We start from the raw sequence: 13,080 nt of genomic DNA, 5'->3' as shown, positions 1-13,080 counted from the left end.
ATTTTTTTAACATAATTTTTAGTTTTTTGTTCAAAAACAAAATTCCAAAAAGTGGACATGGTAAGGCAGAAAGCTGGAGGTGAAGCTACTTCAACCATGACCAATTCATGCCTAACTCTAACCTTAAGCTAACCACAAGTCACATGTTACCACTAACCTTAATAGGACCTTAGAGATGATGATTTGTCTCATTCAGACCATAGACTGTATATATATCAGACCAGCCATTGGTCCCCATGAGGTCTACTGGTCATGACAAGGTCAGTGTTTGTGCTCGGAAAAGTCCTATAGAGGTAACAAAATGAGCGCGCACACACACACACACACACACACACCCACACACACACACACACACACACACACATACAAAAGGCATATGCTACCTGGATGTAGTTTGTTGTGTGAGTCAGTGACTCAACTTGTTTCATAAATTCATTTCCCTCGAAGCTGCAAACAGTGACACAGGAAAAAAATTTTTCTTGAAAGAATAGATGGTGATATGTGGACAGAAAGGTGTGTGTGTGTGTGTGTGTGTGTTCGTTTGCTATCGATTTTAAGCACCATATTAATGTAACTCCTCGGGCTCCTGCTGGTGTAGATGACATGTGTGATTGGTGAGTGAGCAGGAAATTAAACAGGGGGGGTTAACACCTCACAGTGCTTCTAGGTTGGGACAACTCAAAAGACCTGAGGTGAGATGTGCTGATTTCACCGACATATTTCTGTAGAGAATCCTTGGGTGTCTAGCTTTTGGTTATTGGCCACAATGAGTTTATACCACAGATCTTTCAAAAGGTTTTTCAGTGATGTGATTGATTTGACTGTGGAAGGCCATGAAGGGCAATAGCCCATTTGGCCCCTTCATTGGCTGTGTGCACCCACACTGATGGAGCTTTAGAAAAGGGTGGCAGTCTTGCCTAAGTGTTTATTATTTGAATTTGAATATTTTGTGATGGAAATGAGGAACGGACAAAAGAGGAAAGCATGCAGGGTGAGCAGAGACCTGTAAGGTAGCAAGTGTGTGCTTTAAAATACCGTCCCACAGAGAGAGAGAGTGATGGAGAGTTGCGTCAGAGCAGCTTTTCAGCATTAGCAGCAGGAAGAGAACCTGGCAACTGTGGATGAGCTGCTTGGCTCCAGCCTCCTTACATAACAGAAACAGCACGGAGAGAGTAGCCAGAGGCAGGGGAGCAGGACTGAGGAGCTGTCGGGGCACGGAGCACCTCCTGGAGGCAACAAAGCAGAGGCCATTCGACTCGTCTAAAAATAAGCGAGAGATGAGAACAATGGGGTGACAGAGTGAGTGAGTGAGTGGGAGGACAATGGGAACACGTTTGTTTCTTTTCTCCCATCTCTCTGAAATGTATCAGGGGATATCAGCAGTCTTTTGTGTAGTGTCGTTGATAGTAGCTGGAAATAATCTGATACCAGAGCGGCTCCAGGTGACTCACCACGCTGAGTTTAGTTTGTTGCAGCCTCCCTGTTTCCATTTTACCTGTGGTGATTGCTTTACTTTTTGTTTACAGGCGTGGATCTCCTCCCATCTCTTTTCCACTCTGTAATCCCTCGCTCCTCTCCCTGAGCACCCTCTACCTCCCCCTCTCACTTCCTGACATTTGTAGCCATGTTTATGTGAACTGTGAGCATTATAGACGCTCGGCTTAACTCAGCTGGCCACCCATCCTAATCGGCTCTCCTGGCCTGAGCACTAACAAGCTTAAAGCAAAAAACCGAGCAGTGGTCAGCAAGAAAAAAAAACAGCCAATCACAGATTCTCACCCTGCGGTTGAATATCGGTGCTGTAACGTCATGCAAATGAGAAGCCTCTCGAACTCCAACGATATGCATAGGAATATTTCTCCTGCTGCATAAGACATGCTGCATATAAGTAATGCCATGTAAGTACATGTACATGTCATATATATATATATGAGATGCAGGATTACATTGTGTGAGCCAGGAGTAAAATAGCAGAGGCCAATGGAAGAACATGATCCCTCAAAGTAAATTTTAAAAATCCAATTTCTGAAATGTACTCTCACTGATAACATTTCTTTTCCCACTTTGGCAAAGCCCGAGCATGGGAGATGTGTCCTTTTGTGTCCATCTAATTGGTTTTTATTGTATCTAACGTGGCACATTCACTTGTATCATCCGCTGCAATTTTGGATTCCTCTTGTGTGAGCTGCTAAAATGGGCTGGAAACCACAGTAAAGAGACACATAACCAGAGAGCTTTCTAATCCACCCACTATCCTCTGCTCTGCTGGGATCTGCATATGATGTGGGAGGCTATTGTGTGAACTCACTGATCTGATGCCACAGAAAATATAGACAACACACACACAGGTTTCAGCTAGCCTTGTTAGGACTTTGCATTGAATTCAATTCATTGTGGACAGTCTAACTAAAACCTTAACCCTAACCCTCACCATGTCAAATGTATGCCTAACCCTAACTTTAACCAGGAGCTCACACAGAAGGTTTTGCTCTGGCAGGCATATCGTTCTGAAGTTGGATCTACTTTAAAAAGATGCTTACTAATAAACAGGAAATGGAAAGTATTTCTTGCCATTGTATATGTTAAGCAAATATGACCAGATTCATATAATAATAATAATAATAATCATGGATCTTGATGAAAAAATCAAAAAATGATCTAAAGGGTCACATTTTAAAGACATCAGCAAAAAGTATTGCCGAATATTGAAGTTTTGAATCAAAAGTTCAAAGATTCTGATCTTTTTTAATGTGGTTCCCATGTTTGCCCATTCATCACCATATAGAGAAGTGAAACTATAGTCGGTAACAGAAAGAACCAATCTCATGTGTGCCTTCAAAAGGGATATTTTGGTTATGATTTTTTTTGGTTACAAAAATCACGACATGTTTAGGACTGATTTTTATGATTGTGCACGATTTGGTGCATTTCAAAATACAAATTAGGATCTAGTGAATTTAAATGTGGTTTCATCAGGGGACTGTTGGGCCCTGGCGGAGGTATACACTCTATTGAGCGACCCTCCCTTTCTGTTATGTTTTATTTTGACATATGGTGCTTTTCTCCACAGGCCTAAATGGAAGTGATAGAAAGCTCAGAGGACGGTCTAGAAGCTTTTGTTGCCTCCAGCTGCATGTGAGCTCTACATCCGATTTTGTGTGTGCATTTACATGTCACGCTCGACCACACCCATTTAAATATGAGACCACAAAATGCTAATAGGAACATTTTGTGACAAAAATACAGCCTCTCATACCCAAACTTCCCCTTTTTTTCTCTCCCCCCTCCCTTTGCTAACTTACTGCTCAATATCACTATGACCAAGCTCCCATAATCCCTGCTGACACATTCCACAGGCAGCATATTTTTCATCCAGGCTCAAGTTATTTTTGTCTTGGCTGAGAAGTTGCGCAGGGTGACATCACATCACATCTGCGGCTGATTCTCTGAAAGAGGAAACGCAGATGCACAAGCTGGAAGAAGATGCAGGATTCTCCTCATAATAATCCATGTACAGCCCACCAGTTTTCATGGCGGAGTTTCACGTCCCGAACGTATATATTTTTGGTGGCTTATCCTTCCTCTTGCTGGCATTAAGCAGTTTAAAGTCTTTCACTCTGGGTTTTCCTCCAGTAAAGGTGGAAATTAGCTGCAGCGGAGCGGGGCTCAGTAATCCTGCCCTCTGCCTCGCCGCCACATACTCCTTATTTACTCCTGACAGCTTCAAATTGAAACTGTGATCACATTTTCCACCCTGTTCCTCAGCCACGCTCGCTTTTAGAGCCGACCAGCTTTACACAGTGAAGTGAGTTTACTTTTTTCTCTCTCTTCCTCCTGATATCACTCATTCCCCCCATCTCTCTGCAGTCATAGCTTTGCCAGCTGCCTTCAGGGATTCATCAATAGCCGACCCTGACATTGTTTAGTTTCTGTTTTTGTATCTGCGAGTTCCCCAGCCTCTCTCCCTCTCTGTCTCTGCAGATTGGACACTCCATTTGTTAGGATTGAAGGGAAAAAAGACAGACTGGACTTGAGATTGGATCAGGAGAACAGGGGAGAGAAGTGGTAGATTAATCAAGGCCGGCGTGTCTCTGTGGGTGACAGCTACAGACACTTCTGTCATTACAGTCTGACTAGATGGGAGCAAAAAAGCTCCTGAGCTGCTGAGTAAATATACCCTCTCTCCTTGAAAAAACTTCTTCTTTGTACACTGTGGGTAAAGCCGTGTAGATGTATCTAAGGATTGCCTCCAGGAGGAGATTATAATATTTGGCTAAAATTCATCCATATATTCCCTTAGTTCAACTTTTACATTTCCTGCAGTTAGTTTTACTGGCGCGGTTGAACTTAATTTCACTGTGGAAAGGCAGATGTTGTAAGAGTGCATCATTCATTGAATCTATAGACCTGAACCAATGACTCTGTCAGAGGACACACAGTGACACACACACACACACACACACACACTGAAAGGGTGCCAACATCTAAATCCAAAGATGAACTAAAAGATAATCAGTTTTATCTGCGTTAAAAACAGATTGTCTCAGGACACTCCAAACACACACACTTCACTGGGCAGGATTTGTCACGCTGCTGTTTCTTAACACACCGTTCAAAGCTCAGAGAGCGAGAGACGAGAGGTGGTCGAGGGAGCCTGAGAGAATTAAGAGAAGCAGCAGAACAAAGAGATGAATCAAAGAAACACAACAATATTTACTGTAGATTCTCTGCAGGTACTTTCTAGAGCACTGAAACGCATGCCAACATTTCCACACAACCCGACAAGAAGTGCTTCTTCCTGTTCACTGTGGCATTTGCGTGTGTGAATGTGTGTGCTTGTACCCCCTTCATTAGACAAACAGAGTCAATGCCAATATCACAGACAGATAGCAGAGGATAGAGACTGACACAGATTTAAGCTGGTTGCAAAGTTTTTATGTGCCCACCCTCAGACCCGGCGTGTTGTCATTGGTTGAGGGTCACCACACCCACTGCCCAAAGGTTCTTGCCCAGAAATGTCCCAGAAAATAAGAGATAATTAATTAAAGCCAACTCTATTGGGAATGTGAACCATTAGACATACACCAGTGTGATAAGAACTGTATTAAATGAGAGAAACCATCTGGATTGCTGGTTTGGTCAATGACCCATTGTCAGGATTTATGTTTCAGCCAGCTACCAGGGGGCAGCTGCAATGTTTTAGCTTCACTTTTGGGGAGCTGTCATGTCGTCCATCTTTATATACAGTCATGATCTGAAGTCAATGGTGCAATCATTTTAACTGTGCATTATCAAGATAATATGCATGTGCATGCTTGTGTGCAGAGTTAAATGTTTTTCTCTGTAGTGAAGCGTTCTAACTAACTGGCAATTACACAAGGGTGCAAGCACATCAGGCGTTTAAAGAGAATGGCAGATGGCACTCTGATTGGTTAATTGAATGTTACACCCAAAACACACTCATCATTAATTAGAAAACAAAGTACAACCAATCCAAACCATGCTACTGGCTCAGTTAGCTTTAATCTTGCTGTCAAAATAGCCATTGTCGATTTGGACACGCCCTACATGAACTTTCCCCACGTGCTTTCGACCAGGCCCCAAATGTTTCCTGTGTCTATTCACATACTTGGTCTTAAAGGGTTTAACAGAAAGCCCACCTACACAGAGGTGGCCGCGACAGACAGCCACTGTCTGAGTCCTGGCTTTGTGCCCAGACTTGCTCTGCCGTGATGTTGTGGGCAGCAGATTGAGCTCTTGGCTGGGCTTCACTTTGCTCATTAGCTGCCCCAGTAGCACACAGGCCGGAAAACAAGAGATGAATGTGGGAACTCATGCTCGCACCCAAATGAACAACATGACTCCTCTTGTGCTCATGTGCTCAGCATGTCCATATGTCCTTGTGAAGGTGTCCTTCAGCAAAATCTGGAATCCCCATCGATTCCCGAATCGGAACCAAATAAGAAAGCAGGTTAAGTTATTTTAGGGCCAAACCTAACCACGTTTTTGTACCTAATCTGATTATGACACATAATAAAACAGACGTCTGGTTTTACAGTGTTTTGTAAGACACAAACAAATGATGTCGTTCTGCCAATAGAGTTCATCCCATCAAGGTATGGACAAAATGGTGGATCTAGGATTTTTCCACATCAGGGGCCATAAAGGAGCCACAATTTACACAGAGGGGCCAATTATATGTGCAACATCATGCATAATTCTTGATTCATTCCTAGTTTTCTGTTATCTCTATAGCTTTGAGCAAAGCCACATCACTTCCTTGTTCAAGAACATTGTGGTCTTCAAAAAGGCTTAGAAAATGAGAACTTCTTTAATATTTGTCATTAAGTGACTATTTTTACAACTGACAGGACAGGGACACTTTAAGGGGCCAATCAGATTTTAGCTCGGGCCAGTGCCACTGACCCCACCCCCTCATTAATGTATTTTTGCCTTTAATTTGAAGAACTTATTTGAAATGACAGATAAAGTGTCTTTATCCTCTGTAGACACAATATTTGTGAATAAAACTGAATATGTGGACCTGGTATGTTTAGATCTGATTGGATCACCAGAAAGTGACCCGTGTTGTTAAAGCAGGAGGCAGAGAACAAATTGGAAGTTAATAACTTTGACCTCATTCTTTGTGCAGGTAAACAAAGTTTTTTCAAACTCATATTAGAAAGGAAGCATTGTGACTTACTTTAACTCTTGTATAACAAGAATGTGGGGAGGAAAACACCAATCATATACTGTATATATATATGATTGGTGTTTTCCTCCCCTAAACCTCAGAAGCCTTCTGTTCGTTTTTCATGGTGCTTATCACTCTGTCTGTATAATCACCATGCCATCCTCCCCTCTCATAATTGTGCTTGTTGGATCCAAGGAATCTTTGTCTATCCTCTGATTTCACATCCTCCTTGATTTCATGTAGCTCATAAATACCCAGCTGTGCATTGTTGACGGGACGTGTCCACATGAGGCAGCGTAATCCAGTTTCCTGTGCAGATAAAGAGTCATATTTGCTCAGCGATGTTATGCTGTGCAATAATCAGAGCCATTTTTAATAAAAAATAAATGCCCCAGCTGCGGCTCTGGCATGTTTTGTGTGTGTGTGTGTGTGTGTGTGTGTGTGTGTGTGTGTGTGTGTGTGTGTGTGTGTGTGTGTGTGTGTGTGTGTGTGTGTGTGTGTGTGTGTGTGTGTGTGTGTGTGTGTGTATGAGTGTATGAGTGTATGAGAGAGAGACACAAGGATGATTATGACCTGGAGCTGTCGGTCCGTTGCAGCAGTGGACAAATAGTTTTTGACATGAAAGTGACATTGTATAATTAAGTGTAATTCAATGTTCTCTGTACTGTGGCTGTTTATTCTGTTGCTTCCACTGTCTTCATGTTTCTACAGCTCACTATGTGTCTTCCTCTTCCTCGGGTGCAGCCGCATTTCTGCCAACCTCAGCTTTATTGAGGCACAAATCCATGACTGAATTTCACTTGCATCTTTTATTTGCTGCCTCAGCTCGTTGGAGACTAAAAGCTTTTATTTGATGTATGATCTCAGCTGTTGTGTATCATCCTTGAGTTATGGCCACGTTCGTGCGCTCTTGTATCTCATTTATGTTGCCATCATGCACAACTGAACTGCCCTTCACTGGTAATATTCTCTCTTTTCTGTGTGAGAACACACTTTATAGCTCCCTCACTCCAGTACTTTTCCTCACTTTTTCTCTTACATACATGCACCCCTTTAAAATTAAACATTAATTTAACTTTATGAAATAATTGCTGTGATTTAATTAGAGAACCTACCAAGGGAATATACTCACATCCAGAGGGTTTGGTTTAGTCCTGAAGCCTTGACTTAATTAATGAATTCATATGCTGCTGCAGTCAGAGTCATACTGTTAGCAGCGCGCGCACACACACACACACACACACAGAGAGAGCTGTCCTTATTTGGACTATGCATTGACTTCCATTCATGGTGGACAGCCTAAAAGCAAAACCTTAACCCCAACCTTAGAGAGATGCTGCACACTTAAATATATTTGCTGCTACTTTCTTATTGCCAGGCAACAATCAATTATTTATCGTTTTATTGAAGCTGCCTGCATGACTCTGGATCTGTCGAGCTCAGCTCAGCGTCCCACCGTCTGCTCCACAGACTCACTGAAAAATTCAACAGTCTAATTGTATGTCTGTGTTTCACCAGAGATCTGTCACAAGTGTGTCCTCGTGCATCTCTTGGTTCCTCTCCCAGCAGTTGCTGTGGGTGTTTATATGCCCTGTGTGTCCCTGACATTGGCAGGGAGCTGCCGGGATTATTCATGTGACGCAGCGATGTATGCAGGGAGATGTTCCACATTCTGTTTTGGGCAGCACTGACCCTCAATACCAACGCCTATGGGATGTTAAGTGCAACCTCTCACTGTAATAGGACAGACATTGACCCAGAAACACAGCTCACAGTCGATTTTATTTCACCGTTTTTTGTCTGTGTGTGTGTGTGTGCATGTTGGCAAAGTGTGGGCAGGTCAAATTTCATCCTTGAAGGGTTGGGCATTTTTATTTTCTATCCCTTCAGGCTGGTCTGAAGCTGTGACGTGATGGACAGAAAATCTAAAGGAGGAGAAACTGGGTTAGGCAAATATACTGCATGGAGTATTATTTATTGCTGACTTGAGTTTGGGAAATTTGTGCTCACACCGTTTAAAAACCGACTCCTGCATTTTCTTTCCCAACAGCCTCATTTGCACAGCTTCGTACACAGTGCTCAAGTCATGTAAATGATAAGAGCTATTGTGATGTATGCAGCTTGAGAGTGTAGTTTCTTATTGTAATCAATGCAAACAAGTTGCTGTGTTAGTTTGTGATATTCAAGAGATTAGGAGCAAAATGTTTCTCGCCTATAAAGAAACACTTTTTGTTGATATATCGATATACAAAAAAAATGACATTTATTGTCTCATAAAGAATATAGAATCTTTTGTAATTGCAGGGCGGCAAAGTGGTGCAGTGGTTAGCGCTGTCGCCTGTGGTGCGAATCCCAGGCAGGGTTTTACTGTGTGGTGTTAGCTTGACTTCCACCCACTGTCTACGACATGCAGACACTGACCATAGGTGTGAATGTGAGTGTGAGTGTGATGGTTGTTTGTCTCTGCTTGTTGACCTTGTGATACGCTGGTGACCTGTCCAGCCTGAACCCCGCCTCTCGACCAATGTCAGCTGGGATTGGCTCCAGCCTCCCGCGACCCGTAAAGTGATAAGCGGTATAAATGATGGATGGATGGATGTGATGGATAATTCAAATATATGAAAAGATCCCTATGTACACAGCTGCTCTCAGGAACACTTTAGCCCCAGTGACCAGCAGGTTTAATTCACTCCAGAGATTCACTTCTCGTTTTACTATCCTGTCTTCAAGGACACATGTGATTTTCTTTTCAGTAAAATGTCCTTTATTTCTTTTTGTTGTTGTTGATGACTTCTAGCTCATTGATTAAGACATTTTTTAGCTGTGCTTCAGGAATGGAACATTTATCGTGGCAGGTTTTATTTGCCAAGTTTAGGAGAAAAGGCAAAATATTCATACGTAAAATATAATATTTTTTAGTTTTTTTTGTTTAAGACTGACGTCTAATAATCATTCATTTTGTAATGAATTAAAATGTAATGTTGGTTTGACAACTGCAACATTACTTGTTGTGTCTTGTAAACCCATGAGGGCTGGACACTGTATGACACAAAAATAGAAACAGAAAAGATGAAAATAGAATAAAAATATATTGTTCACAGTAGTTTTCTGAATCCACATCCTATGTCTTTAAACTGATTATTGTACTGTACCTATATAATATTCATGATTACACCTCTGGGTGTGGGGATTAAGTACTTATCTCACTTTACTTTACCGTGTGTAGTCCTGTAACTTGGGTGTAACCTGCTTCAATGAAACATGCTGTCATTTACAAGGGTTTTAATGTGCACTTTAATTTATTATTAAATTATCTTTCACTATTTTTAAAAAACTATTAGAAACTGACATTTTAAGTTGGGTACTGGTGCCACATTCATGTTGAATTCATTAAACACTTCATAAAACATTCGTAAAACTGGTTTTGTAGTGTTTTATTCAATTTTTGGCTTCTGATCTTTTTTTTTCTTGTTCTTCATCTTTACCATAACCACTAACTGTTGGTTTGCACGACTGCCACAGAGATCCACTCACCAGAGGTTAAAAAGAAAAAAATCCACAGGGGGCTTTTCAGAGGGTGTTCAGACCTCACACCACAGAAGGAAAAGGAAGTCAGTCTGTTTAATCATCTGGTTATTCCCAACGGAAACAGTTAAGCGGTATACTTTTCTACTTCTGGCTGCAATCATTTGGAAAGGAGCCTGACATAATGCAAGCCGTCAGAAGCTCAAGGCCCGTAGCCTCTGCAGTCCCTGATTTCTGTTTGAATAAAAAAACACTGTTATCATCACTGTAACACATACACACAGATACTTGAATTTATATCTTTGTGAGGACGCTTTTGGACATCCCTCCCTGAATGATACAAAGGCAGTACAATGTAATCGTATGGGGCAAGTGGAGATTTTCTGGACTGTCACAGTAGAATAATATTGCCCCCTGAAAAATATTGTGCACAGCTATCCTTGTTAAGATATTGCATTGACTTCTATTCATTGTGAACCTGTAACCTATTCACACCCTTAACCAGGACCTCACAGGGTTTGTCTCATCAGGACCAGGCTTTTGTTTTCATGAGGACTTTGGTCTCAACAAGGTCCTAAAAAGGTAAATAAAATACACTCTCACACACACAAGTGCTTTCGGGCAGGAGGCCATATTTGCTCGAGTAAATAGAGAAACAACCGGGAGAGAGAGTGTGCATGTGTGTATCTATGTGTGTGTATGTGTGTGTATATGCCTTTAGTCTCCAGAGTTCCTCCCAAGCTGTCTCCTCTCTTCCTCCTTGCTGCTTTCCTCAAAGTCCCCTTGGGTGCTGCTTAGCCCCCCCCCCCCCTTTGGTCTCTCTCCATCTCTTATTTATTTACTTCTTCATCCGTCCTTCACTCCCCATAGAGGAGTCTTCAGGGAGAAGCAGACGTCTCCTCTTTGCCTCCTCCGCCTCCTTCTAGTATTTACTCACACATTTCTTCTATCCCTTAGGGTCTTTGGCCTCCCTGCAGACATCCATCCATCCATCCCTCCAAACATCCCCTCCTCTCCTCTCCTCTCCTCTCCTCTCCACCACTAATCCAGTCCCATGCCTTCTCTATATCACTTTATTTCCCCCCCCTGCTTTGTCTGAGTGTTGGTGAGTCACCAACCTTTGTCCAAGCTTGCTGTTGTTGGTCCATTCAGCCTACACACACACACACACACACACACACACACACACACACACACACACACACACACACACACACACACACACACACACACACACACACACACACCAGTTACTCAGCCTGCCTCTGCCTGGAACACTTCACTTCAAGTCATCACATTATAGAAAAGTTTAAAAAGTCAGTTCAAATCCAGTTGCAATCTACTGTTTATCACAACCCACAGTGAGTCAGTTGTTTACTGCCACCATATTTGATTGCATCATATTCCTTACTTGTACATAAAATGTCTTTCATATCTCATTTGATACTGTCTGGTTTTCTGATGTGTCTCGAGTAATTTCCCAATCGCACAACACAGATATCACAGAGCACAAATGAGCAGCTCACAACACCATCAGAGACTGATGCCTCTTCTCGTGTCTCTTTGTGTTTGTGTACATTCATGCTTGTGGTGTGAAGAATGTCGCTGTTGCCTGAATGTGTCTGCACTGTTGTTGAAGTGCATGTGCCACCTCTGAGCTCGCGTCACCCGGAGGGAGTCTGAGACGAGCTGAGCAGCAACGATTACTCACGCAGCCTTTTTCACGGCTGCAGTGAGAATCTAAGATTGTGCTTGCATGTCATCTCTCTCATGTGCACACGCACACGCACACACGCGCGCGCACACACGCACACACGCACACACACACACACGCACACACACACACACACACACACACACACACACACACACACACACACACACACACACACACACAGCTTCTGTAAGATAGGTGGTTCAGTGCTTCAGCTGGGACTCTTCTGCTGTGTCCGGTCCAGCAGCAGCCAAAGGCCAAATGTGCACGCAAAGCAGGTATGACACACATGAGCGCACAAAAATACCTCATGTACTGTGATATAATGTAGTGTTGATGCTCAGTGAGGGAAAACATGACGACCCAGAAACAAAACAAACAAACAAATGCATACAAGTTAACCCCTTAAAGTCCAGTGCAGGGTCCAAACCCAGGTTCATGTGTTTGTTACATTGTTTACATTTGATGTGGTTAGTTTTCACATTTCACTATTGTTTGACAAACGTACGTCCTTTCATCACCTATACGCAGGCTAGGTCGACATATACTGACAATGATTTGTTGGGTAAAATGTCATTGAGTAAAATGCTTTGCCATAAAATTTGTTTTAGACATTCATATTGTTTTCAGGATGAATTGCTGCCATTTTGGCGTCTGCTTAATTTTCTATTTAGCACCATTGTAATTTCAAAATGTTAATGTATCCATCCAAGTGTGTCGTGGTAATTAGCAAATGTTAGCATGATAATACACTAAACTAAGGTCGTGACAGTAGCATGCTGGCATTAGCACTTAGCTCAAATCACTGCTGTACCTAAATACAACCTCACAAAACTGCTAGCATGGCTGTTTATAGAAGTACTGAAGAGTTTATGTCTTCAACTCAGTGAAACAGTTTGTTAATGGAGCAGTTTCTGAACTTCTCACCTCTCATACATATTATGGTCATGAATTGACATTGATTAATTTTAAGGTCACAAACCAAAAAGTTTGGAAACCCATGAACGAGCACTCCCTGACCTCGATGTTGTCTGTGAATTCTAGTTCTCAGATTCACTGAAACCACTGGAACACAAATACTGTACAGCATAATGAAATCCTTTGTGCTTCATGTTTTCTTCTTTTTTGAATACTCTCAAACCTTCTC

Source organism: Hippoglossus hippoglossus, chromosome 4, assembly GCF_009819705.1.
Source record: "Hippoglossus hippoglossus isolate fHipHip1 chromosome 4, fHipHip1.pri, whole genome shotgun sequence".
In the NCBI taxonomy this organism is placed as follows: domain Eukaryota; kingdom Metazoa; phylum Chordata; class Actinopteri; order Pleuronectiformes; family Pleuronectidae; genus Hippoglossus; species Hippoglossus hippoglossus.
Note: the sequence above shows the minus strand (reverse complement) of the source record.